The 25,205-nt window shown below is 36.6% G+C and overlaps 1 long non-coding RNA gene across 1 annotated transcript in view; it reads right to left on the reverse strand.

Annotated features, from left to right (window-relative positions):
• Positions 1–572: 572 nt before the first annotated feature.
• The window catches only part of LOC126511540 (uncharacterized), a 50,188-nt gene continuing 25,555 nt past the window's right edge, over positions 573–25,205 (reverse strand). Inside the window, exons 2-3 of the long non-coding RNA XR_007594715.1 lie at positions 1,892–2,095; positions 573–785 (exon numbers count right to left, since the gene is read on the reverse strand). This is a non-coding gene — a long non-coding RNA (uncharacterized lncRNA). The remainder of the gene's footprint in view (positions 786–1,891; positions 2,096–25,205) is intronic.

Genomic DNA, 25,205 nt, shown 5'->3' on the forward strand with positions numbered 1-25,205 from the left:
GAATCCTCAGGCCATGTTTCACTTTGCACGTTGGGACACTGCTGTCACTGAGCTTGGTTCTTTTATCTGGGTCTTTCTACTGTGGTGGTGTAATTTGTTGAAGATTAAACTCAGCTTTTTCAAGTGTGCTCAGCCTTAAAGGAATATGACTCACATTGATCAGTGGCTGCGAGTATCAAGGATTTGGGAGCTTACGAGGATGTGTTTGCTACTCGTAGTGATAATACAGATATATACAATTAGATAATGTATTCACATTTAGCGATCTCTCACAAAGTAAGCGGTGACTCTTGTTTTTCAGGAGAAAGCTTTATCTTTTACGAGTGCCACAAATGTGGTTTTGCTACGTTCCAACAATCTGCTTTATCCTTTCAGGTCATTTTTCTTGGCTTAGACACAAATGTATCTCCTTTGACATCACAAAATGAATAAATAATCACAACCAAGTTGTATATATCCAAGTCCCCTAAAACACAGTAGGTCAACAAATTTTTTGAATAATACATTGTACTTTAATGACTGTTTAAAAACAAAATGATATTAATATGGGTAACACTCCACAATTCTCTTCTGCAATATTTCTTTTTTTCTTTTATGAAGTGTTGTTTTAGTTTCTTCTCCATTGTTCAGATAAAGTGCTTCAACAAAAGCAACTTAAAGGAGAAATGCTGCGTGCTGCCTGACAGGCGCAGTGCAAGGCTCTGCGTTTTGGTGGAGAAGACAAGCGGCAGGCATGGAGGACGTAACAGCAGGAGCCAAAGGCAGGCCAGCTGCCCACGTTGCATCTGCACTTAGATAATAAAGAAACAAGAAAGGACAGGACATCAGTTCTCCAGAACCAGCGCCCAGGGCAGGGCCACACTTCTTAAGGCTCCAAACCTCCCCTAATAACAACATCAGGGTAATGGAGTGGGGAGGTTCAGGAACTTGGGTGAGGCGTTTCACGTTCAGGCCACAAAATACGTGTATCCCTGAAAGCAAAACCTTACTCCACAGACCATGCAACTGTTTGTTTGTAAATAAATATGTAAATAGCGAAAATAAAAAATTATTTAAATAATAGCTTAATTGAGAGTGTTATAATTTTGATGCAAAATATCTCCCACAGTTCAGCCTCTATAGAACTTCTGGTCTCTTCACTTCACCAAGAAGTTTATTCCTTTTATGTTCCTATCCTAAAGCCACAGAACATCCTTTGTGTTCTCTGCTGAGCTGTTTGGGCTGCAGGAAAGCTGGAGGATTGACTCATTTCACCCATGGTGATGTATGTTATCATCATATCAATTCTATTGTTGCCATGAAACATCTGCATCCAGAGAACTCAGAAAAAAAAATCTGTTATAGCCTTGGAGGTGTTCAGTGGGGACAAATGGCAATTTCTATCTCTTTGGGGATCTCCAAGTATCTGAGGATAACATTTACTGAAAATTGGACACTGAAGAAGTGGTTGGGCCAGAAATCCCTTGAAGGGGCCCTATCAGTGAGGCAGTATTAGTCTTTTCTTGAAATAGTCCCTTCTCTTCAAAAGAGCCTTCAACTCTTTCTAGGGTTAGTTCAGCTTTCCTTCCAATCTATCTTCAATTTCTTTTTATAACTTTCAGGTCTTAGCCATTTGAAACTTAAAAAAAAATGAAAGAAAGCCCAGACTATTGTAAATCAAAGTGTTTCATCTCAAACCTTCGATATTTTTCTTGAATTTCAAAGATTGTTTTGGATCTAAAAATCAAAGAATTTGACTCTAATTTCTTCCCTAGACTTTTAAGGTCTCACTTTTTCTCCTCTGAGAAGGCACTCTGTTGGTCCATTGATTGTATACATGATCTAGCCTGAGCTTCATGATGCTGGGGAAGGGATGCACATACGGGAAGATGCTATCAAAGTTGTATCTTACCGTTCTTGGATTGTCCTCCATGAACTTGGCTTGGCAGAGAAATATTGTCTTAAACCAAAGAGGTAATTTTCCACTTGGCCTAGTCAATACATCTTCAGAGCATGAATGTAGCTCAAGGCATGTAGAATATAGAGGTTTCAGCCCACTCAGATCTCCATGTTGAGGGTCTTATGCTGGGTTCCATCACACAGACATAATCTCAATCTTGGATAAAAAAGAAAGGTGGGAGGAAGCACTAGCAATAATATTTCACAAAATTATGTCATCACCTAAATATGGTTGGAGCAAGGTAAACCTTCAGCTGTGTTCAGAGCAGTAACATAAGTTGTGCTTTGGAAAATGTAAGAAAAGAACACCATGTCACATTAAAAAGAAACAATAAACTCAGTACCTTGCAAGTCATCTACCCAGATGACAGGCTTTCTGTAACAACAGAAAGCTCAAGCTAGATCATGTCTACAGGGTTATTAGAGAATGACCAATGGACCAGCAGAGTGCATTCTCAGAGGAGAAGAAAAGAGACCTTAGAAGTCCAGGGAAGAAGCTGGGAGTCAAATTAGGGATTTTTGGTTCAAAAGCAATCTTTGAAATTCAAGAAGTTTTGAGAAGAAACACTGATTTACAACAGTCTGGGTTTTCTCTCATTCTTTTTATAAGAAGTGAGGACCTTGATCCAAGTCCTAAATTGTGCAGGACAGATCTAGAGTAAATAGCAACACGTATTTTATATGTTGGAAGACCACTGAGTTCCAATCTCATTTCCTTGTTCCCAATTATTCCAAAGATTTCATGTGTGATTTGGGCCCCCTTGCTAAAACCTGTCTAACAGTGATCACAAGATAAGAAAAACTACTTTTTATTATCATTTAACATATATGGCATCAATATTTAGAATATGTATGCCATTAAGAACCACCTGGGATGGTTACATAATGAGTTCTGAAGGAAGAAATAAGGAATATTCACTACTCAGTATAAAGCCATGTACTTCATAATTTGATCACACCTTCTCACTCATTTTCCTAATGGACAACTGAAATGTGGGCTTCACGGTGTTCTCTTTGAAAGTGTGCAGTTAAGATGGTTATTTAAACCAACCAATGTACACAGAGATCACAACATTTTATAGACGAGTTTATTTTATTGATTATTAATCCACTTTGCACAGGCAGTCCTGACTAAGACCAAAATCACTTTACAAAAATCACTGGAAGGCTGATGAAGGAGCAGCCCTAGAGCACCGTGCTCCTTGAAAGTGCATTTAAAAGTGAAAGCAAATCAATAGTAATTATACAGCCCCAAATGGATTATCTTTTCTTATTAAAACTGTAATAGCAAGAAATGAAGTGTGGATGGAAGGATATTTTTAAAGATACCCCAAAGTCTATTATCCATACTTGTGAAAAGGATGTTATTCAAATTTATTTCAGAAGCTAGGTCTGATGTAGGAAAAGATCTGTAGAAATATAATAGAGATTTTTTATTAATTTAAATCAAAATGAGAAACTTTAAGTTGTAACTGTCCAAATAGCATCTTCCACTATTAAAGAAGAATCATACGAAGGAACCCAGGATGAGAGATCGGCATTGTTCTACCTATTTGAAAACCGAAACCTGCTCTATCTGTATCCTTAATAGTACTAGTTGTTGAAGCAGTACCTGGTGTTCATTTCCCATGTTTGCTGTTATTTTACACAGGGGGTGGGGGTTGCATTTGCATGGTTTCCATGGCATAAGGAAATCTCATATCAACTTTCATATCTGCTTTAATGTATGCTACTCCCTCCGATATTTCAGAAACACGTTGACTGTAAAAATCCTGCTTTGACAATAAAATCTCTATTTCCCAGGAATATTGTTGATAAACATCTTGTTTTAGCACTACTGCAAGAATGATAATTTTACAAGATAAGTAGCTAACTCAGAGAGATAAAACAAAATCCTGCAATTAAATATTGTATTATTTCTTCCTAAATATTAATCTCTACAGGACAGAAAGAGAAACTATAGATTAAGAAGCACATTATGGTATTCTTTAATAAGCATTTAGTGGAACAAACAGGAACCCAAACACAAAACCACTCTATAATTCTAGTCTTACTGCCAAGCCTAAAGTAATGTTGTGGACAGGACTGAGGTGATGGGAGGAAGTGTCTACACCACATGTTAAGCGGATGAAAGCATCCAACTTTCCTTTGCATTTATTTCATGCCTGCCCTAGCAGAAGGACTTATTTGTTGCTCTGATTAACTGTTCTATTATATTTTTATTCCTATTTTTCTAACGTTATGCTTCATGGAAACATTTCTTGTTTTCTATGTGAAGCATAAAGGAATTAAATGCTTTATGGATAGTTCAAGCACATTTATTATTTTATGGCCCTTGAACCGGATCTGTCTTTTAACGTCCACAAGATATGAAGTCATAAAAAAACAGAAAAGTCACTGTGTTCTTCTGGAACAAAGTTTTTATTCTCAAGTGTTCGTGTGTTTGTCACTGAAAATGAATAAAAACTGATTATATAATTTTAAAAGTGTGCTTAGTGTGTACGTTTGAACTGACCTGGTCTATACAAGCAAACTCTTTCTGGCTTTGTTTTTTATTTGTCTTAATTTCCAGAAAATAGCAGATTATACTAATGTTGTGAGTCTCAGAATTGGCATTTTATTATTGCTCACTGCTTGCTTTGAAGAGGTATGCCTGTTCCATTTCCTGAGGAATAACTTGAAAGATTCCAAACCTAAGAAACCTAAGAATTCATTTAGTTGATATTAACCTCCAGTGAACGGATGTGGGATGGGCCCCTGTCATTGGAGAAGGTCTGCCATACTGGGTTCTAAACAAGTAGGGCTCTACTTGGAATATTCTTTATTATAAACAAATTTGAACTTGGTTTTTTTTTAATATTAGGTAATGATCTGGCTACCTGGAACTTTATATTACGTCTTGATTTTATTTATTTTTGTTTTTATATTGTTTGTTTTTTTTTTTTTGCTTAATATTCTAAAGAAATGTTCAATCCCCTTTTCAGAAAGCTTGCCTTCAGATGTTTAGAAACAATGTTTAAAGCCTCTTTTGATGCATTCTTGATGGAACTAAATGCCTCCAGCTCTTTTAACTTTATACACATCGGATGCTTTTTCAGATTTTTTGTTGTTGCTGCTGTTGGTCATCCCACACTAGTATCACATCATTATGAGTGGGTGAAGGCATTTTGCTCATAGTTTTTCCTTTTTGTCAAAAATGCTTATGTGAAGTACTGAGTGTTTGAATCAGCCCACCTCACACTTCAATGAAACTTGTCTCAATTCAGGAGTCAAAGAACATCACTGGCTACCAAAGAGAATCAGGATTTTGATTGTCCTCCTTTAAGTTTTTATTCTTGTTTTCTTTGGTCTTTCTGCCAGAACTTGAAGCACAGCATAAGGAAACTTTTTTAAAGTACAAACAACCACTAAAAAATAATTATGATTACTGCTTGAAGTATTGCCTGATTTTTGTTTCTTCAAAGGTTTAAATATTAAAGGTATAACATTGTATGAAAATACATGACGCAATGCACTTTCTGTGAAGTTTGATGGATTTAAGTTACGAACTTGCTACAACCAGTTTGAATTGAACTCACAAGAGTTTATTTGTACAACCCATGGCTTCTTTTAAGTAAATAATACTGACCAGTGGTCTCAAAAAGTACATTTTGATGACTGAAATAGGATAGGAAATGCTTCTTCAAACACATTTTTATTGTGAAGTCAATCACCACATACACTCTTAGATATGGGTATTGCAGGGTGTTTGTATTGTTTTTGTATTGTATGTGTGTATTAGGGAAGCCACTAGTTAGTTCCTGGCAGCTTAGCCCAGAAATAATCACACAGAAACTGTATTAATTAAAACACTGCTTGGCCCATTAGCTCTAGCTTCTTATTGACTAACTCTTACATATTAATTTAACCAATTTCTATTAATCTGTGTGTCACCATGTGGCTATGACTTACCAGCTAAAGTTCCCATCGTCTGTCTCCAGAGGCTCCATGGCTTCTCCCAGACTCCACCCTTCTATATCCCAGCATACAGCCTAGCTTTCCCCACCTAGTTCTGTTCCCCTGCCATAGGCTCAAAGCAGTTCTCTATTCACTAACCAATAAAAGCAACACATAAACAGAAGGACCTCCCACACCATATGTGGAATTTTTAAGAATGTGACAATTAAATGCATGTTTAATAGTCAACGACAAAAAATGAAAAGGTTTCCTTGAAAACTACAGTGTTGAATTTGGGGCTATCTTTGGAAAACTTTATTGGTGGTGATTGTTGAAGAGACATCTTTAATGCAGTGACCTCCAAGAAGTAGCATACAGAGATTACCAACACTGTGCTTTCTACACTTTAGTTTACTTAATTAGTCAAAGCAAGGAATGGAAATGTAAGCAGCACTATGAGGTATTGCATAATCTAGGTATACTAAAATACATACATTTAAATTTAATGTAGGCAAACTTTCCATGTGCTGAAAACTTTCACTGTTTGCTGAAATAACTTCTCTCTTACGTATTAATTACTTGACTCAAATGCATATTAACCCAAGGCTGAGATGAGGAAAGAGAGTCAACTGAGCTGAATGCCTTTTCTATAATGACAATAAATTTTGTCACATTAAAGTTTTTCCTTATCATCCCAGTTCTACGACATCATTATTTAACTACAGCCAGTCTCCTTCATCTACTCTAGTGTCTGAAGATGTGTTCATGTGTGAGGACTTTGGCAAAGGACACAGTAGCATTGAATTTCTGGAATATTTACTTACTGAGAGTGAGTTTAGTCTCCTCTTGAATTTTTTCCTTTAAAAAAAGATAGATTTATTTATTACATATACAGTGTATACCTGCATGACAGAAGAGGACATCAGATCTCATTACAGATGGTTGTGAGCAACCTCATGGTTGCTGGGAATTGAACTTAAGATCTCTGGAAGAATAGCCAGTACTCTTTTTTTTATTTGTATCCCAGATCTCTTTATTTTTTTATATTTTTTTATTTATTTATTAAAGACCTGGATGGAGGTGGGTGGTCCTTAGCCAGCACTCTTAAGCACTGAGCCAGCCATCTCTCTAACCCCTTTTTCTTGAAGTTCTATTTTCATAGGCATGTGAAACATGTTGACTTAAGAGTCACCTTTGAAGTTATACCAAATGACAATTGGGCAAATACTTTTCCAAGGTACTCTGAAGATAATTATGTAGGGTCAAACTATTAGACAATAAAATAATTTTATTATTCTCTATAGTTATAGGTAAAGCATTGAAATTTAGAATTCAAATGAATATGGATATGTGTATGCATGGAGGCCAGAAATCAATCTCGGGTATCATTCCTCAATTCTAGTATTGTAGAAGAAAAATAAGATATATATACATATATCTGAAATAACCTATCACAAAGCAAAGTATGTGATGTTTTAAGTATTTACAAATTTGCAGTCTCTTTTAATCTTTAGGTATAGATAAATATCCAGACTTTATTTTAACTTGGGAAGTTGGAATTAACCCTTTGTACTTGTCTCTACAAAAGTAGCTTTGACATTCTTTATATGTATGACATAATTCTTTAGTGATAAGGCCTAACTGAGCATAATAGATAAAAATGATGTATAAAAAAACATGGAAAAATTGAGCTTATGTTTGAAAATTCATAATAATAAACTTTTTTGTAAAGAACTTGGTAATTACACGATGGAGTACTACATTGCAGAAAAAAAATAATGACATCTTGAAATTTGCAGGCAAATGGATAGAGCTAGAAAACATAATATTCAGTGAGGAAACCCAGACCCCAAAAGGCAATTATCATGTGTACTCACTCTTAAGGGGCTTTTTAAACATAAAGCAAGGAAAACCAGCCCACAAATCACAGTCCAGAGAACCTAGACAACAAAGTGTACCCTAAGAGAGACATACATGGATCTAATCTGCATGGGAAGTAGAAAAAGACAAGATCTCCCGAGTAAATTGGGAGCATGGAGACCCTGGAAGTGGACTGAAGAGGAGGGGAGAGGAAGGAAGGGGAGCAGAGAAAAATATACAGCTCAATAAAAAAAAAACAATGCAGGAAACTAAAAAAAAAAGTAGGCAATAGAATTATATATGTATATATGTACGCATATATATGGATTCTGTGGTATGTTGGTTGTTGTGATTTTTACTTTGGTATGAGTAGTATGGAAAAAAAGCCATGCACAACTCATAAAGGAAGGAATGGATGCAGTTATGTTAAAAAAAAATTAGTTTACAAAGGCAGCATACAGTAGATGCAGCCTAATGTAGATAAATTGTCTTTATAAAGATGTTTTGGTATTTTCTACATAGCTTCACTGGAATAATATCCCCTTGTATTTTATATATATATAAACTTAAAAAGAATTTAAAGCATCTGGCTCATTGTTTAGGTCACATGAAAAGAAACAGTCACATTCCTTAGATGTAAATGTGACCTCCACATGATTTTGCTCTATTCTAGTTTTTAATGTTCACATTCCTTAAAATAAATGTTCTTTTCTTCAGTTCTATTCTGTTTCTAGTTTTCTTGTCCCAGTGGCAATGCTCATGTTCTAATGTATTATAAAGCTGACAAATTATTATCCAGATTTTAAGGGAATTTTTATTCTGGGGATACAAAAGGAAGCCTAGAGGATTATGTAGAAGCTCATAGGATCCATGGGCATATATTTCACTTCCATATGTCTTTTAGAATGTACCAATTATTATTTTATTTTTCTCATGTATGACTGTTGTACCATTTGAGTAATTATAAAAATAAGTATATGTTAATGTGAAAAAGCACGATGATCCCATAAGCTCACCGCTCTGGATATGTGTAAAGGAAATTAAATCGGTAGGCTGAAGACATATTTATAGCTCCATGTACATTAGTGTTATTCTCAATTCTATAATGTGAATCTTGGCTAAATGTCCATTTATTGATGAAAGGACACACACACACACACACACACACATGCACAACATTCATCATGGGTTATCTATATCATTCAGCCATTGGAAAGAAAAAAATCTCCGTAATTTACTACATCATAGAAAAATCTGCAGTGCACATGTGAGGTAAAATAAGGCAGAGAACATCAAATACTGTGTGATATTACTTATGTGTAGAATATATTATTAAGCAGCTATTGAATAAAATTTAAAGTATAATGGTAGCTAGGGGTTAGAACAGTAGTAAAAAAAAATGCTGGTCCAAAGACATGAATGTAAATATAGCTAATTTCATTGAATTCTTGAAAAATGCTAAATAGATTAAAAGTAGTTTCATAAGGAGAGTAACTATATGAGATAATACAATATTACCTAGTTCAGTTCAATTCAGCCATTCCATTTTAAAAATGTGTGTGTGTGTGTGTGTGTGTGTATGACACATGATACTTGGAGATACATGACACATGCATAAATAAACACATACATGTATATATATATATACATATATTATATCATGTTGAATAAGAAAATGTATTTATTTTATTTACCAATTAATAAGAAAAATCAGGTTCAAATTAAACATAAGTAAAATAAATAAACATAAATAAAATGAATATAACCATAATAAGCCCGATTTTCTTATCAAGTGAGAAAAAAATGCAATAAAAATAAAATATTTGATGTGGGATTTCCCTCTGTATGCTCTGATTACTGTTAATGAATAAAGAACTGCTTTGAGCCTGTAACACATCAGAGTGGGGCAGAGCACAGCTAGACAGGAGGGATTGGACTGAATGCTGGGAGAAGGAAGGGCAGAGTCAGAGAGAAGCTATGGAGCCACAGGAGATAGATGCTTGGAACTTTACCTGGTAATCCACAGTCACATGGAGATACACAGATTGATATGGATTAAATTAATATAAGAGTAAGCCAATGATAAGCAGAGCTAATGGGCCAAGCAGTGATTTAATTAATACAGCTTCTGTGCGATTATTTCTGGTCTAAGCTAGCCAGGCACCTGGGAATCAACAAAGAGCCTCCACCAACAAATATTTCAACCAATATTATAAAAGAGCATATTATTAGAACTGAGATTTGAAAAGCTAAAGGGAGCAAAATTAAAGATGCTGACATACTGCTTTAAAGTTTAATTTTGCCTAATGCACAAAATTATTTTATTAATGATTTATAATGAAAGAATAAGAATAGTTCCATCATACTGTAAATATTAGCTGCCAAGCACAAAATGGACACTTGCAAATTTTATTTCTCTTATTGAATGAAATTTATTTCCCATTTCTGAAAATCATAACTGAAATCCTTATCATGAAAGAATTCAATATACTTATTTGAAATAAACCAACAAACTTGATTTGTCCTGTAACAAATGGAACAGCTTCTAAATTCTTAAAAGATAATGTTAAAAGTGACAAGATAACCTAGCCTTCATTAATTACTTGGAAAATTTGCATCCAAGAAACTTTTTGAAATGGATATAAGCTAACTTCTCCAGGATCCTATTGGCTACTGTTGAATACTGGCCATCACAGCTTGGTACAGTCCTGAAGTGGAGTTCTCTCTCATTTCTTTGAGCAACTTCCTAAATTACTGAGTCTCCTGGACTTGGAGAGCAACGAATGACGTTGCAATTCTTGATTCTTTCTGTCCAAATGGGACCATTTGTGCTGACTTTGAATCAAAAGGCTCAAAAGCCAAAGTAGAATTTGGTGCTATTTTAGGATGATCTAATTTTCTCTAGTTCTTTTTCTTATGTTTGCAAAAGTGTGCTTTCTATGAACAGGATCATCCTTAAAAATGTACTTTAAAAATTTTGCTTTGTGAAAATTATCTTATTTTTAAAAATGAGTAATGGCTTCATCACATATTGTCTTTGACACCCACCCCATCCCAGTTTCTTCAGTTGCAATAATGTAATAAGGGCCATTTTAAAACTAGGCTCCAGATCAGATGACATATGATCACCACCAGCTGGATCAAGAGGCGGTCTGGTTAAAAATAAGTGATTTGACCAGAACAGCAGAACAAAGCTGCAAATCTTCTGACACCTGATCCCTTCAGCAGCTGTGGAAATCTATTGAAAGGGCTCTCCTTCTAATGCATTTGTCAGAATGCTAATTGGAAAAATGACTTCATGGTATGACTCATACGGTCGCCTCTTTGGACCTCATTAGACTTAAATGAGCACACTCGAGTCCAGGGCCATCAGTCGGGCTCAACCATATCTTGGGAAGGATCTGTGTTTAGGCTTGCGGCCAACTGCAACCATCCTCAACCAAAGGAATCGGGGTAGTATAATAGAGATGTTAGTGTAGGATCTCTATCTGAGACACTCACACTTTTATGAGCAATCAAAATTATGCAAATGTTTGGAACTATCAATTAGCCAAGTTAAGTGAAAGAACTTTAGTCAGACTTGTGAAACACTAAGTGTTCTGGGGCAGTTGAAAATAGAACAATGAGAGCCCATGAGCTCACAGTTTTGTAGCACCAATAATCACATACATAAGGAATTTTAACAAAAGCAAAGCTGTGAAGAGCATCTCATAATAACATGCTACTAAGCTCCTAAAAGAAACTGTAAAACATCCTGTGTCAGTTCTATTAGATGAGAGTAAGAGTAAGTGTCAATGGGGAAGCTTTGTAGAGTAGGTACAATGGTTTGACCAAGTAGATAGACTCTGGGAACATAGGTGGGCCTAGGTTGCTAAGAAGAAAGCAAATGAGAAGGCAGTCACAGTTGCGAACACTATGGAGGGGACAAGGGATAGTATTATGGAGAACAGAGCACAGGAATACCACAAACAGCATGTGTTCCATGCTTAGAATCAGAACAGAAAATCAGTCTTTCAGTTTTTGCCTAGAAAAACACCGGGGTGAAGCAATGCACAAAATCAATTAAGTATTTTGTTGGAGTCTTTGCTACATAGAATGAAAGTTTACTCTTCAATTTCTTTTCCTCTCTAATTTATATATTTTTTTCAATTTCTAAAGCACTATGTCCTTCCAACTCTCCCTCTTTTATTTGTGTGTGATTTCGGAGCTTACTAGCTTAAAACAAATTTCGATCCTATTAATCAGATCTCAAGAAGAGCTATAGAAATTTTACAAACCTGAAGAATTGCTGTGGGACAATGGTCTGTATCCTGTCAATTATATTTTAAATAAACACTGATTGGCCAGTAGCCAGGCAGGAAGTATAGGCAGGGCGACCAGGCAGGTAGTAGAGGCAGGGCAATGATAACAGGAGAATTCTGGGAAAAGGATGCAGTCTGCAGTTGTGACCCAGCCACAGAAGAAGCAAGATGTGACTGCCTCACCGAATAAGGTACTGAGCCACATGGCTAACACAGACAAGAATAATTGGCTAATAGAAGTTTATAAGAGTAATAAGAAGCCTGAGCTAATGGGCCCATCAGTTTATAACTAATGTAGACCTCTGTGTGAGTCTTTGGGACTTAACAACTGTGGGAACTGAGCAGGACAGAAAGCCTCAGTCAACAAAAAATGAAGGAACATATGCTTGTTCTGTGTCTTTCGTGGTGTTCTGTGTACCTCCTCTGTGTCTGTGTACCACTTCTGACTTATTATAGCAGTGCTTCCTTTATTCACACTGGGACAGTTTTATTTTATACCTGAGTTGAATCTGATCTTCCATTTCTCCATGGTTTGGATTATCAGCTTCATGGTATCTGATGTCCATAGAATTGGCTACTCCTGAGTCAACCCCAGGGTTGACATGGGAGCTAAGCAACACCCATGCCATCTAGGCAACACCTCTTCCTCAGCTTTTTAGTGCATTTTCATTGTAAGCCTTAAAAATTTCTTTGGTGGTTTGAAAGAAATAGGCCTCCAAAGAGAATGGCACTACTAGGAGCTGAGGCTTCTTTGGAGGAGGTGTGTCACTATAGATGCAGTCTTTGAGGTCTTATATATGTTCAAGCCACACACAGTGCCTCAGTTCACTTCCTGCTGCCATTGAGTTAAGATGTAAGACTCTATAGCACCATGTCTGCCTGAACACACCATGATGATAATGGATTAAACCTCTGAATATTTAAGCCACCCAATTAAAAGTTTTTCTTTAATAATAGTTGTCGTGGTCATGGTGACTCTTCACGGCAATAGAAACCCTAACTAAGACAGAAGCTGGTACCAGTAGTGCAGTTATGCTGTGATAGGCCTGACCATGCTTTTGTTTGAAGGAATATGGACCTTGAGACTAGGGATTAGGAAATCAGTAGAATGCTTTATGTTCTGCTTAAAGGGCCATAGTAATAGGAGCGTGGAAGACAGTGGTGCTAAAGGTAATGTGAACTTCTGGGGTCTGGCTCTGGAGGATTCAGGGGAGAAGAATGTTAGTATGTGGCCTGGAGATTGGTATTTTGATATTGTGATAAAGAAGGAGGCTGCTTTTTGCTCTTGTCCAGCAAGATTGCCAGGAGCTAATGTGGAAAGTCTTGATTTAATTCTTCTGGCAGATGAAATCTCAAAAACAGTTGAGTATAGACTCTGTTGTGCAATTATTGGTGGTAACTCAAACAAGATTAATAATGCAAACCAAGCAAGGAAAAGAACAAAATTTAACATTTGAGAAGAAAGGACACACAAGGAAGTGGAATGGAGCTAAGTTCTGTGTTCAAAGAAATAAACAGATTAAGAAATGGAATAAAAGGAGTTTTGACTTCAGGTCAAGAATTCACCTAGCTAAGTTTCCAACTTGTATAAATAAATTAAAGGAAAGCTTGAAGCCAGGTGTGGTTGTGCCCACCTTTAATCCCAGCACTGGGAAGGCAGAGGGTGGCAGTTATCTGAGTTTGAGACCACCCTAGTCTACATAGCAAGTTTCAGGACAACCAAACTCAGGCAGTGAAAGACAGAAAGCTGAAGATGTGATTATATGAGGGACCAACAATAAGAGTTGCCACAGTCATGGTATCTCTTCGCAGCAATAGAAACCCTAAAACAATCCCCTTACCTTTCTTCAGTTCTTTCAGCACTGAAAAGATCTTGTAGCTCCTCACTGCAGCTGCTACGGCTGGGCTCGTCTAGAACCTTCTTTGCCTTTTAAATGCTGCTATTTACTGGTTGTCCACAGCAATTTCTCTTCTAACCACTGGTGTGGTTTACTTCGACTAGTGAGATCTCTCTAGTACAGAAACTGTTACGAAGTGAGGTGTGAAGGAAGCAGCTGTAATGCAAGACTTTGGGGATAAGTGGTAGTTTTCGTATTTTTTTGCAGGACTGAGGAGTTTACCTTGGCCCATGTGTGCACTCAGTCAGTGCTCCAACACTGAACTGTACTTTCATCTGGTGACAGGTTGCCATTTTGGTTAAGCTTTGTGAAAGTAGGTCAGGCTTGCCTAGTGGAGAATACTGTTGTGATCTATGACATGACTGAGAAAATCAGAACTGTTGACAATGCCACCATTTGGGTAGGATCTAGTGGCTGTCTGAGTTGTATGTTAGCCAGTATGGATGGGTTAAAGAAAGGAACACGACATGCAATCATCTCAGCCTCCAGGTGAATGGGATTTATGTGAGGAGTCAAGTTTCAAGAAACCAGATGCACAAACTGGTTTCTATCAAGGCCTGTGCTTCACAGTAATAGTCTCACATCCAGCAATCCTTCTGGTTAAAGCTTGTTATGGGACATCTCATATTCACTGGGCAAAAAAGACATTCCACTCTTTGTGGGTGTACTGGAAAGCCATACTGCAAGAGGAAATGTTTGTATGTATAGTATAATTTCTGTGACTATATATCAATAAATCCCCACGATCTCATGTTATGAGTTCATTGATGCCTATATACTAAAAACATTTTGTTCTTTAACATTTTTCTTTATCTCCCACTTCTTAGGCAATAATGTATAGTGTTTCACTTAAATGATATGCTTTGATCCATTTTAAACTCTGGAGTATCTCTACCTTAGCTATAGCTTTTTCAGAAATTCAGTTATATTTAATGAGTTGCTTAGCTGAAGCTCACATATATTTAAGAGTATGTCAAAACACTCCCATGTTATTCAACATGGTCAGATTACTGCTATCAAACACCAACCCCAACCTCATCGGAGTACTTAAAATTATAATGCATCTATGTATAATACATCTATGCAGTGTCCCATTATTATTTATGACAACTGTCTTCTGTGTGCTTAGCAATTAATTTACTCTTAAACCTCCAGTAGCTACTACTTTCTACCACTGTCTTCCTTTATTTTCTGTACCAGATTTTCAATTCTTACATGGCCAGAGAACAACTCTTCTTATTCCAATGATGAGATGGTGGCATGCAGAAGAGGCAAACTTCATCTTTCCACTTATAGCCCAACTTTCTTGTTGTTATGATGGATGGGTTTTTCTGTTTCTAGCTTTGGTCACTTGTGTGCTAAATTAAATTTCCTCTTGCTTGCTCAAGGATGCTCCTTATGCATTCTCCCTGGTCTTCCTGTCCTGCTCAATCATTTCCATCGACAGACAAATATGCTTCAATGTATCTCATCAGTAAAATAAAAAAGTTAAAGAAGTTCCTGAATCCATTTGTTTAAATTTTCCCTGGCTCCTGCTTGTTCATCAACTCCTTAAAAGACATTCTCATCCTGACTCCGTCCACTGATTTCTCTTCAATTTGTCTCAAGTTCAATTATTTAGGCTTTCTGCTACATGATGTTAATGAAATTGCTCAAATGAAGTTGTAAAGCCAATTGTGTTTCTTCTTTTCCATCATTTTGCAAATACAGTCCTCTATTTACAACTTCTTGAAGTGTGGAACACTTTCTTCACTCTGTTTCATCGGAGTTTAGCTTTGTTTTTAGGACATCATATCCTCCCTTCTCTTCCCAATTTATGAACTGATTCTACCTATATTTTCCTACTAATGTGGGTAAAAATTTCTGAGAAAGAAATCAGAGAAGCATCACCATTTACAATAGTCACAATAACATAAAATATCTTCGGGTAACTAACAAAATAAGTGAAAGATCTATGTGCCAAGAACTTTAAGTCTTTGAAAAACAGAAATTTATAAAGCTATCAGAAAATGGAAAGATAACCCATGATCTTAAGTAGGTAGGATTAACATAGTAAAAATGGCAATCTTATAAAAATCAATCTACAGATTTATTTCAATCACCATCAAAACCTCAACACAATTCTTTGCAGACCTCAAAAGAACAATACACAACTTCATATGGAAAAACAAAAAGTCCAGGATAGCTAAAACTGTCCTTTCCAAAAAGGAATTTTATTGGAGCATCGCCATCCCTGACTTCAAGCTTTCTTATAGAGCTATAATAATGAAAACAGTTTTGTATTAGTATAAAAACAGACATGTAGATCAATGGAGTTGAATAAAAGACCCTGGTAGTAATCCACATACCTATGAACACCTGATTTTTTGACAAGGAAGCCAAAATTGTACAATGTAAAAATGAAAGTATCTTCAACAAATGGTTCTGGCATAACTGGATGTTGACATGTATAATAATGCAAACATGAAGAAGGATGCTAAAAAGAAATCCCACACTCGCTCAGAATTGAGTATAATAAAAGGTTATTTATTTAGGGGTAGACTCACTCACTCACTCACTCCTCTGCTCAAACAGGGAACAGCAACTGAATCCAGCCACCAGAAAAGATGCCAGACATGTGCTTTACATTGCCATATATAGTATAAGAGGCCATACCCAAGTGGGTGGGTAACCTAAAGGCTACTGGAGGTAGGAATTTCTACAGCACAAATAGATCTGTATCTATCCCATGCACAAAACTCAATTCCAAGTGGATCCAAGACCTCAACATAAATCCAGTTACACTGAACCTGATAGGAGAAAAGGTGGGAAGTAGCCTTGAATGCATTGGCATAGGAGATCACTTCCTAAATATAATACCAGTAGCACAGACTCTGAGAACAACAATTAATAATGGTACCTCCTGAAACTGAGAAGCTTCTGTAAGGAAAAAGATACAGTTGATAAGACAAAATTAGAGCCTACAGAATAAGAAAATATCTTCACCAACCCTACATCTAAGAGAGGACTGATCTCCAATATATTTAAAGAACTCAAGACACTAAACATCAAAATACCAAATAATCCAATTTAAAACATGAGGTACAGATGTAAACAGAATTCTAAACAGAAGAAACACTTAAGAAATTACTCAACATTCTTAGCCATCAGGGAAATGCAAATCTAAATGACTGAGATACCATCTTACACTTATCAAAATGGCTCAGATCAAAAACACTCATGACAGCGTATACTGAAAAGAATGTGGAGTAAGGGGAACATGCCTTCACTGCTGGTAGTACAAACTTTTGCAACCACTTTGGGACCCTTTTCCTCCTCTTGGGTTGCCTTGTAAAGTTGTAATATGAAGATTTGTGCCTAATCTTATTGTAATTTGTTATGCCATGTTTGTTTGATGTCTCCAGGAGACCTACTCTTTTCTGAAGGGAAATGGAGAGAAGTGGATATGGGGAGTGGTACTGGGAGGAGTAAAGGGAAGGGAAACTGTGGTCGGGATATAATGTATGAGAGAATACTACCATGATACTACTACTACTGCTACCAAAAAAAAGCAAGGTAGGGTTTTAGAGAACATGTAGACAAGCTGGATGGGAATGATGCTGGTGCACACCTTTAATCCCAGTACTCAGGAGGCAGAGGCAGTTGGATCTCTTTGAGTCTGAGACCAACCTGTCTACAGAGTGAGTTCCAGGGCAGGCTCCAAAAGCTACAGAGAAACCCTGTCTCAAAAAAAAAATAAAAATAAAAGAGAAAGAGAACATGTAGGCTAAATAAAGAGTTCTTGCTTAAGAGATGTAGCTACAACTGTCCAAGACAGCTCATCTGAATTTGTTCTAATCTTAGCAATTATCCATTATGATTTGGTTGAGTCTTTAACACTCATCATAGAGAGCATTCTTACAGTAGAACACAGGTTCTTGCCTGCTATGGTCTGGGTCAGTTTTACTTTGAAAATGTTGCAACCAGTCCTTTGAAAAGTTGATATTAGCAAAGACAGCATCATAACCAGTTCTCTCATTTTGGGCATTGTAGATAGATGCCTAACATCTTTCAGGAACAATCAGCATACAGGACTTATTATAGAAGTGAGGTGATATCTATCACCTTTTCTACAGTTGAGAAGTATGCAGAAGTTCAAGTGTAAATTAGTTAAAAGGTATCATTTATGACTACTTCAAGGCAGCCATAACTGGCTATTTAGACTAAAACCCTCTTCTTTATTCAGTAATTGAAGGAATAGAAATGCTCCTTTTCCTGGCCTAATATAATGGATGAGTTTTTAGGAATCTCTATTCCAAGAGAGGTAAACAGCATGTAAGAAACAGATGTTCCTTTGTTGCTGGGCCCAATTGCCTTTCTCGGGGAGAGAGTGAGAAGCTACAGTGTCAACATATCAGATACTGGAAGTCAGGTAGAAGGCAAACAGCAGACTCATTCATTTAACAACAGGGAAAAACTTATATACTCTTCCAGCACCCAGGCATTCCAACTCATTGACAGTTGACATAGTGTGGTTGCAATTCATTGGCTAGGCATAGTCAGGACCTCCGAGAGCACCTGTTGCTAGGCTCTCAGGAAACATTACTTGGTTTAAATTGAGCCCCACATCATGAGAGGGCATCCATCTAGCACAGTGCCTGAATGACGAGAAGTTTTAGACGGGATAGTTCAGAGACCTATGGTAGAATCAAACATGACTGCCAAAAAATTCAATGAAATGATTCCAAAAGATATTCTGTTATATTTCATCATCAGAGAGGCTGCCTTGGGCGACGGACAGGAGCAGGTGCAGAGACCCAGTCAGGCATTATGTGGAGATGGAGTCTAAACTGGCTGAGGTCTGCATAGGACCTCTCGCATGGAGTTTTGCAAACCACCCCTCTAAAAATTATGGGAGTCAGAAGGTATGGACAATTGCCCTCCAAGGTTACAAGAAGGCTTATATGGACTCACAGAGACTGATGTGGTAAGCATATGGCTACCCGTGCATGGTTCTGAACCAGATCCTCTGCATTTTTACTGTGGCTACCAGCAAGGTGTTTTCATTAAACTCTTAACAGTGGGAACATGTGCATCTCTGACCCTTTGCCTGCTCTTGAGACACTTTTCCTCCTATTGGGATGCTTTGTCCACTATCAATATGGGGGCTTTTGTTTGTCTTGGTGTATCTTGCTTTGTCCTGTTTAACTATATTCTCTAGGAAGCCTGCTCTTTTCTGAAGAAGAAGTGAAAGGGGAGTAGGTCTGGGGGAGAGGAAGAAGACTATAGATAGAGGAAACTGTGGTTGGGATGTAGTGGATGAGAAAAGAACCTTTTTTCAACTTAAAAAAATGAACTAACTAGAAATATTTACACAAGTGTACATTGCATTCATTAATATATCCGTTAATCATCATCTGTAAGGTTCTGATGAACAGGTACTTGCCAAGCTCCCCAGCCTCACACCATACCTTCTTACTTCATTTCTGGATTTATTTCATTGGAAGATATCTACAATATAAAGTTAACATAATATATGATCCTTTAATAATACATTTTCATCAGAAGACTCACACTATATAATGAGTATACTTCTATTTTGTCAATTTTATAAATTCAGAACTCTAAGCAATTGCCACAGACCTACATTAATGGGGGGGGATTCTCTTGAGTGCACTTAGCTATTAAACCAAAATTTCAACTCTGTGCATTGAATTAAATGATAAACATGATAAATCAATTACCACAGAAGAGCTTTTAGTGGGTCACATGACTCCTCCATTTGAATGAGAAGACACGTCCATGACATTATAAAGCACTGATTGAGCCTGAGGTACTGGAAGGGGAAAATGAAGAATGTATGGACATTGAAATGGGAGCCATATGCGATCTCCTCCACATAAAACAGGGCGGCCAGTAACCCCTATCTTCCACTCATTTCCATGTGATGAAGTCTATGTTATACGTGGGGCTGGGGACACAAATTTACTAAACACAACAGACTTAGTAAATTTAAATGTCTATGACCAAGAAGAAACCACATACAATATCCAATTTCACTTATCAGAAAAGTCCAATTCACCCTAACAAAGTCAAGATGGACCGACAAACATGTTATTTGATTTGGCTCTCCGAGGGGAGGGGTCAGTAATTTACATGTGATATCTGGGGAGGTACCATTGCCAATGCTATTTAAATGGAAGATTGGCCAATTAATAGCAACTTCCATATTGAAACTTTCATACAAAGTACACTGTATCACAATGTTTTCACTCCAATATCTTCATTTTAACTCTCCCCAAGCCACCCAACCATTTTTGAATCCATGATCTCTTCTTCTTTAATTATTGTTGCACACATACCCTACTGAATTCAATTAGTCTTGCCAATATGTACATGTATTCGGGGCTGGTGATTAGAACTGAGCAACCTATAAATTCTTATTCAAGAGCCCATTTCCTGAAAAAGCTGTTTCTCCTTCACTTAGCACCCACCAGTTGCCTATGGCTTTTCATCTAATGAAGGAGACTTGTTAAGTTTTCCCCCATTCACAAGAGAATGCCAATTGGCTTGGACATTGTGTAGATTTTGGGCTGGAAATCATATTATTTAGATGCCATGGATACAATTTTTCTATCTTGTCTGGAAGTCAATTTCTAGTGGTTCTCTGGCTCTTAGAATCTTTCCATCTCTTCTTCCACAATATTCATTGAGTCTTAGGCATAGGAGTTGTGTTGTAGATATACAGATTGGTACTGGGCACCCCACAGCCCCTTATTCTCTCCATTTTGACCGGCTGTGGATCTGTGTAGTTAGTGACCTACGTCTGCTGTAAAAAAAAAAAAAAAAAAAAAAAAAAAAAAAAAAAAAAAAAGAAAAACANGTTCTGCTTGTTGGCTATTAAAAAAAAAAAAAAAAAAAAAAAAAGGAACCTCTTTGATGAGGGGTAGTAGCTACACTTATATATGGGAATAAAAATAAATATTTAGAATACAGGTGTAAGTTACATTGATTTAGAAAAATGGAAATAGTAGATTATTTTGTAAAGACTGTATATTCTCCAGCCACAGAATTTTGGCTAGATTTAAAAACCAAGAACAAGTTTTGTCCTATTGAGAGTCCCTTAAGTCCAATTAGAAAGATGTTTGCAGAAACCGGAAGTAGAGATGGGGATGAAAGAAAAACATCAATGGGTATGTGGATCCCTTTTAAGGAGCTCTGGAGGTAAACATATATGTTTCACCTCACATTCTAGTGGGATTTAGGAAAGAGAAGAGCACCACCGTTTCTTTACACTTTTGCTTTGTATGCTCAACTTTCTGATACCCAGAAAAAGAACATTGAATTTGTATTTTATTCTTTATGAAGTGACATGGGACCTGACTAGGCATGGCTGCTTACTGAGTTAAAAGATGTGTGTGTGTTTGTGTGTGTGTGTGTGTGTGTGTGTGTGTGTTTTCCTATTCAGAAGCTACTTCGTTGAAGGTGCTTCAGAGAAACAAATAGAGTCACTCCACAGAAGCTCCTGTCTCTGGAAATTGGACACAAAGGGGTCTTATGGGGAAAAAAAACCTCTGCAGTTGTGGAAGCAGCAGCAGTTTAGAATTGTGATGAATTCTGTAATAATACATACTAAGTCCCAGAACTTCAAAAGCCACAGTATTTAAATGCTGCCATTATACAAACAATTGCTTTCAAATCAGAAGTAGCAATCCTACTTGTATTTCATTAAGTATGCTAGTACATTTGTTAGTCTGGTAAAATTCTAGAGTTTCAGACTAGTAGATAAAGCCTTTGAGCAGACTCACTAAGTAAAGTTAAAATGAGCTTCTGATCCTATATTTAATCAAAATCATACTAACCCTATAATCTTAGAAGTTTTGATAAAACACACTAAAAACAATCTGTGTATGACTTAAAATTTTCCACTCTAAAACAATATTATAGGTTGATGATATTTTTACTAATAGTTTCAAAGGTGATAAAAATTCATAGAAGCATTTTTGGCTTCTATAAAAAAACCTATAAGAATATTTCTTGTCATTTCATTTTTAATTATAATCCAAGAATGCTACGTTGAATATTGCTTGTGTAAACACTCAAGATGTTCAAAAGTAACTCAGCCTTCTATAGACAGAAGGTACAGGCAAATCTCACTTTCAAGATTCTATATTAAAAGGAAGTTTTGCAAAATAATAGGTTCAGTTTGAGGATTTTAGGAGTATAAATTTTGATTTGATGTTAAATCCATAGCTGAACAAGTCCAGCAACTATTGGAAGTCGTGTTCCAAGCTCTAACTATCCACTTTCAGTGTTCCGCAAGTCAACATTTGGAGCATCTTGCTGGCACCGCTTACGACACTTTGTGTTTAGCCTCTCACAGTCATCATCCACGCCACAAGATCGATTAACAAAAGTGGTTTCACTGCTTTAAATATCAATAGAAGTTGACTTTGGTTTACACATTCTAGAGCAGAGAACTTTGATGCAATTTCAATTTTTTTTTGTTGTTCAATTAAAGCATTTGCCTATATTCCCACATGTGGTATTAACCACGATTGTGCATCTTTCCAGTCTACTTTCTCATGGGCCGAGCATTCTGCTTGATTTATCGTGTCCTCTAGACAGGAATTAAATATTTATTCACTTAATATTTCAGATAACTTGCATTCTCAGAAAGGATACTCAAGGTTATTGCAATGCCCACCTGTTTCTCAGAAGTCTCCCACAAATTCTTTCCAGTATTATACAAGTCATCATACACAGCACACCATTTTGCCTACAGTATGTTGATGAAGTCTTGTAATTTGAGCACTTCTTTACACTACATTTTCTGAAAACATTATAGCTTATTATAATTTAATATCATTACATATGTGCTCTAATATAGTTTACTTGTTAGAATGGATTGCCATGTTGTTTCTTATTACTCAAATATTAACAGTTGTCTCTAAATTGCCTTTCTATCTCTCTATTATCTCTGTCTGTGTTTTTTCTCTGTCTCTGTAACGTTCTGCTTTCTGTCTCTTTCTCTCTCCCCTGACCCCTTATGTATAGAATCTTGTTCTTGTCTGCTACTGTATGTGTCCTTCAGATTATTAGGCCTGGTTGCAAGCACATTACTGTCTAAGATGTCTTTGACCCCAAATTACCTTTCAAAAGGGTAGTAGTGATGTTTCATGGATTGCAAGGACATTTTTGCAAATCTAAAGGAAGAGTAACTGTTGTTAAAAATTTAAGAGTAAGGAAGCTTATTGTGACATTTTTCCCACTGCAGATAGCAGAGTTAATTGAACAAGAATAATGAATGAAACAGAACACACTATGATAGCCTCGGGTTCAATGTCTAGCCGTATATTTGAAAAATGATAACCTTGAAATGTGGTCTTTGCTTATGGAGAATTTCTTTTTTATAATCTAAGACAAATTTATATTAAAACTCAAATAAACACTGAGTGATATTGAAGATTCATAACAAAACCTGTCTGAAAATCTTACACTAGAAGCAGTCTCTTCGTTAATGATCTATTACTATTTCCAATGATCCCAACATTGGAAGGGAGGAATATTTTTAATGTTGTGATGAGTTTTCTATTTAGACTGTCCTTCATTTCAGTTTGAAGTGGTACCTTCTCTCTAAGACAGGAGGTTCCACATAGCAGAAGACTGGTAATGGGCTTTTCCAGAATTTCTCAACCAAGATTAAGTCTCAAACCCAAATCTGAGTTTTCACAAGATTATGCAAATGAAGCCTGGTGGTAATTAAAAATCTACAGGAAAAGCAGAACACATCATTTTGGAAGAAAAATATTCACATGATATAATTGAACTTTGTACTTTGAAAATTGTACTTTGAAACACTATTCTAACATGGAGGAAAATAAGCATTTGTGAAAAATGTTAAAAATGATTCAGTAGTTGCGAGTTTGAAGAACACAGGTCAAAATGCAGCTGTGCTGCTCATGAGGCTCCCAGAGCATAGGGTTATTGGCATCAGATGCAAACTCATTAGGGTAGGAAACAAACTGAAGTGGAGCTACTCCTCACAGAATGCGTGGGAAAGGAGAGCCATGCCTCATCATGATTTTCATGGTCGGAATCCACTGGTGCAGAGTTATCACAGCCATTAAGGATCTGATGTATTTGCAGTAAATGAAAATGAGAAGGAAAGTTAATACCAGGTAATATCATGGAGGAATAATTTGAGCATACATAAAATGTAGGTGAAAACCAGTGTTGGAATGGAAAGTGGGGAGTTTAGGGGTCAGAAAATTTCTCATCAACTTCACCACTGCTTTTTGTTTTCTATCAAGTATAAAGTAATATATAGTCCTCTCATTAATTTCACTGATATTAAAACTGTAGCTTGAGATGTTTTGTTATTAATTTTACAGAGAGATTATAGTTCTTTCTTTTGCTATTATACAAATACTATAAACACTATTTGGGAAATTGGGTGTAGTTTTCTCGAAACTGCTTTCTGCTTTTTGTTGGGCAAAGTATTTGGGAGGGGAGTGTCATGAAAACCTTTCAGAGGGTCTTGATCCATAAAACCACAGTAGCCTGGAAAGAACCCACAGGTTTTCTTCTTCTGTGGAAACAAAGCAAAACCTCTTTTCCAAAACAACATATCCTTAGACCCAAATTTTGAAGTCAAGATGCCTTGCTGGTTTAGTTTAGCAATCTGTACAATAAAATGTCTCTCTGTACTTAGCTCATTTCCAGTCAAAAAATTCAAAGAAAACACAATAATATACATAATTCAGATTCTCTGTATATATTTCTTCTTTATGTGGCTTATTTTCTTTACTCCTTTAATATGACTGTCTTTACCCTGTCTCTTTAAAGACTCTGTTTTATAACTGTTTATACTATTTTTCTTCTCTCTCCCAAGGCGATATATATATATATTTAAAAAAAACACCATGTCTCACTTAAAGGTCTTTTATGTCTGAATCTGTCCTATTGTGTATCTAAAATCCTTTTCTTACAAAAAATATTTTAAAATGGAAAGACGTGTCTTCACCATGTCCCTGGATATTGACTCCTACTCTCTCAGCCTTCTAACACGGCAGAGGTAGTTCACCGCTTGCTCTGGGAACTCTTGGAGGAAGCTGGCCTCGCCAGCTCAACTCTGGTAAGCAGTAGGCCCATGGTGTAACCAAGTGTCTTGCAACAGGCTGCCTGCAAACCCCATTCAAGTGCTCAGCCTCCGGAAAGAGCCAGAGTTCATGCCTCCAGCAAGACACAGGAAGTCACTGTTTCTTATGCTGAGTCTTAAAGGAGCTGTCAT

This window comes from Alexandromys fortis, unplaced genomic scaffold (genome assembly GCF_014885135.2).
Source record: "Alexandromys fortis isolate MF-2015 unplaced genomic scaffold, M_Fortis_MF-2015_v1.1 scaffold_101, whole genome shotgun sequence".
Lineage (NCBI taxonomy): Eukaryota > Metazoa > Chordata > Mammalia > Rodentia > Cricetidae > Alexandromys > Alexandromys fortis.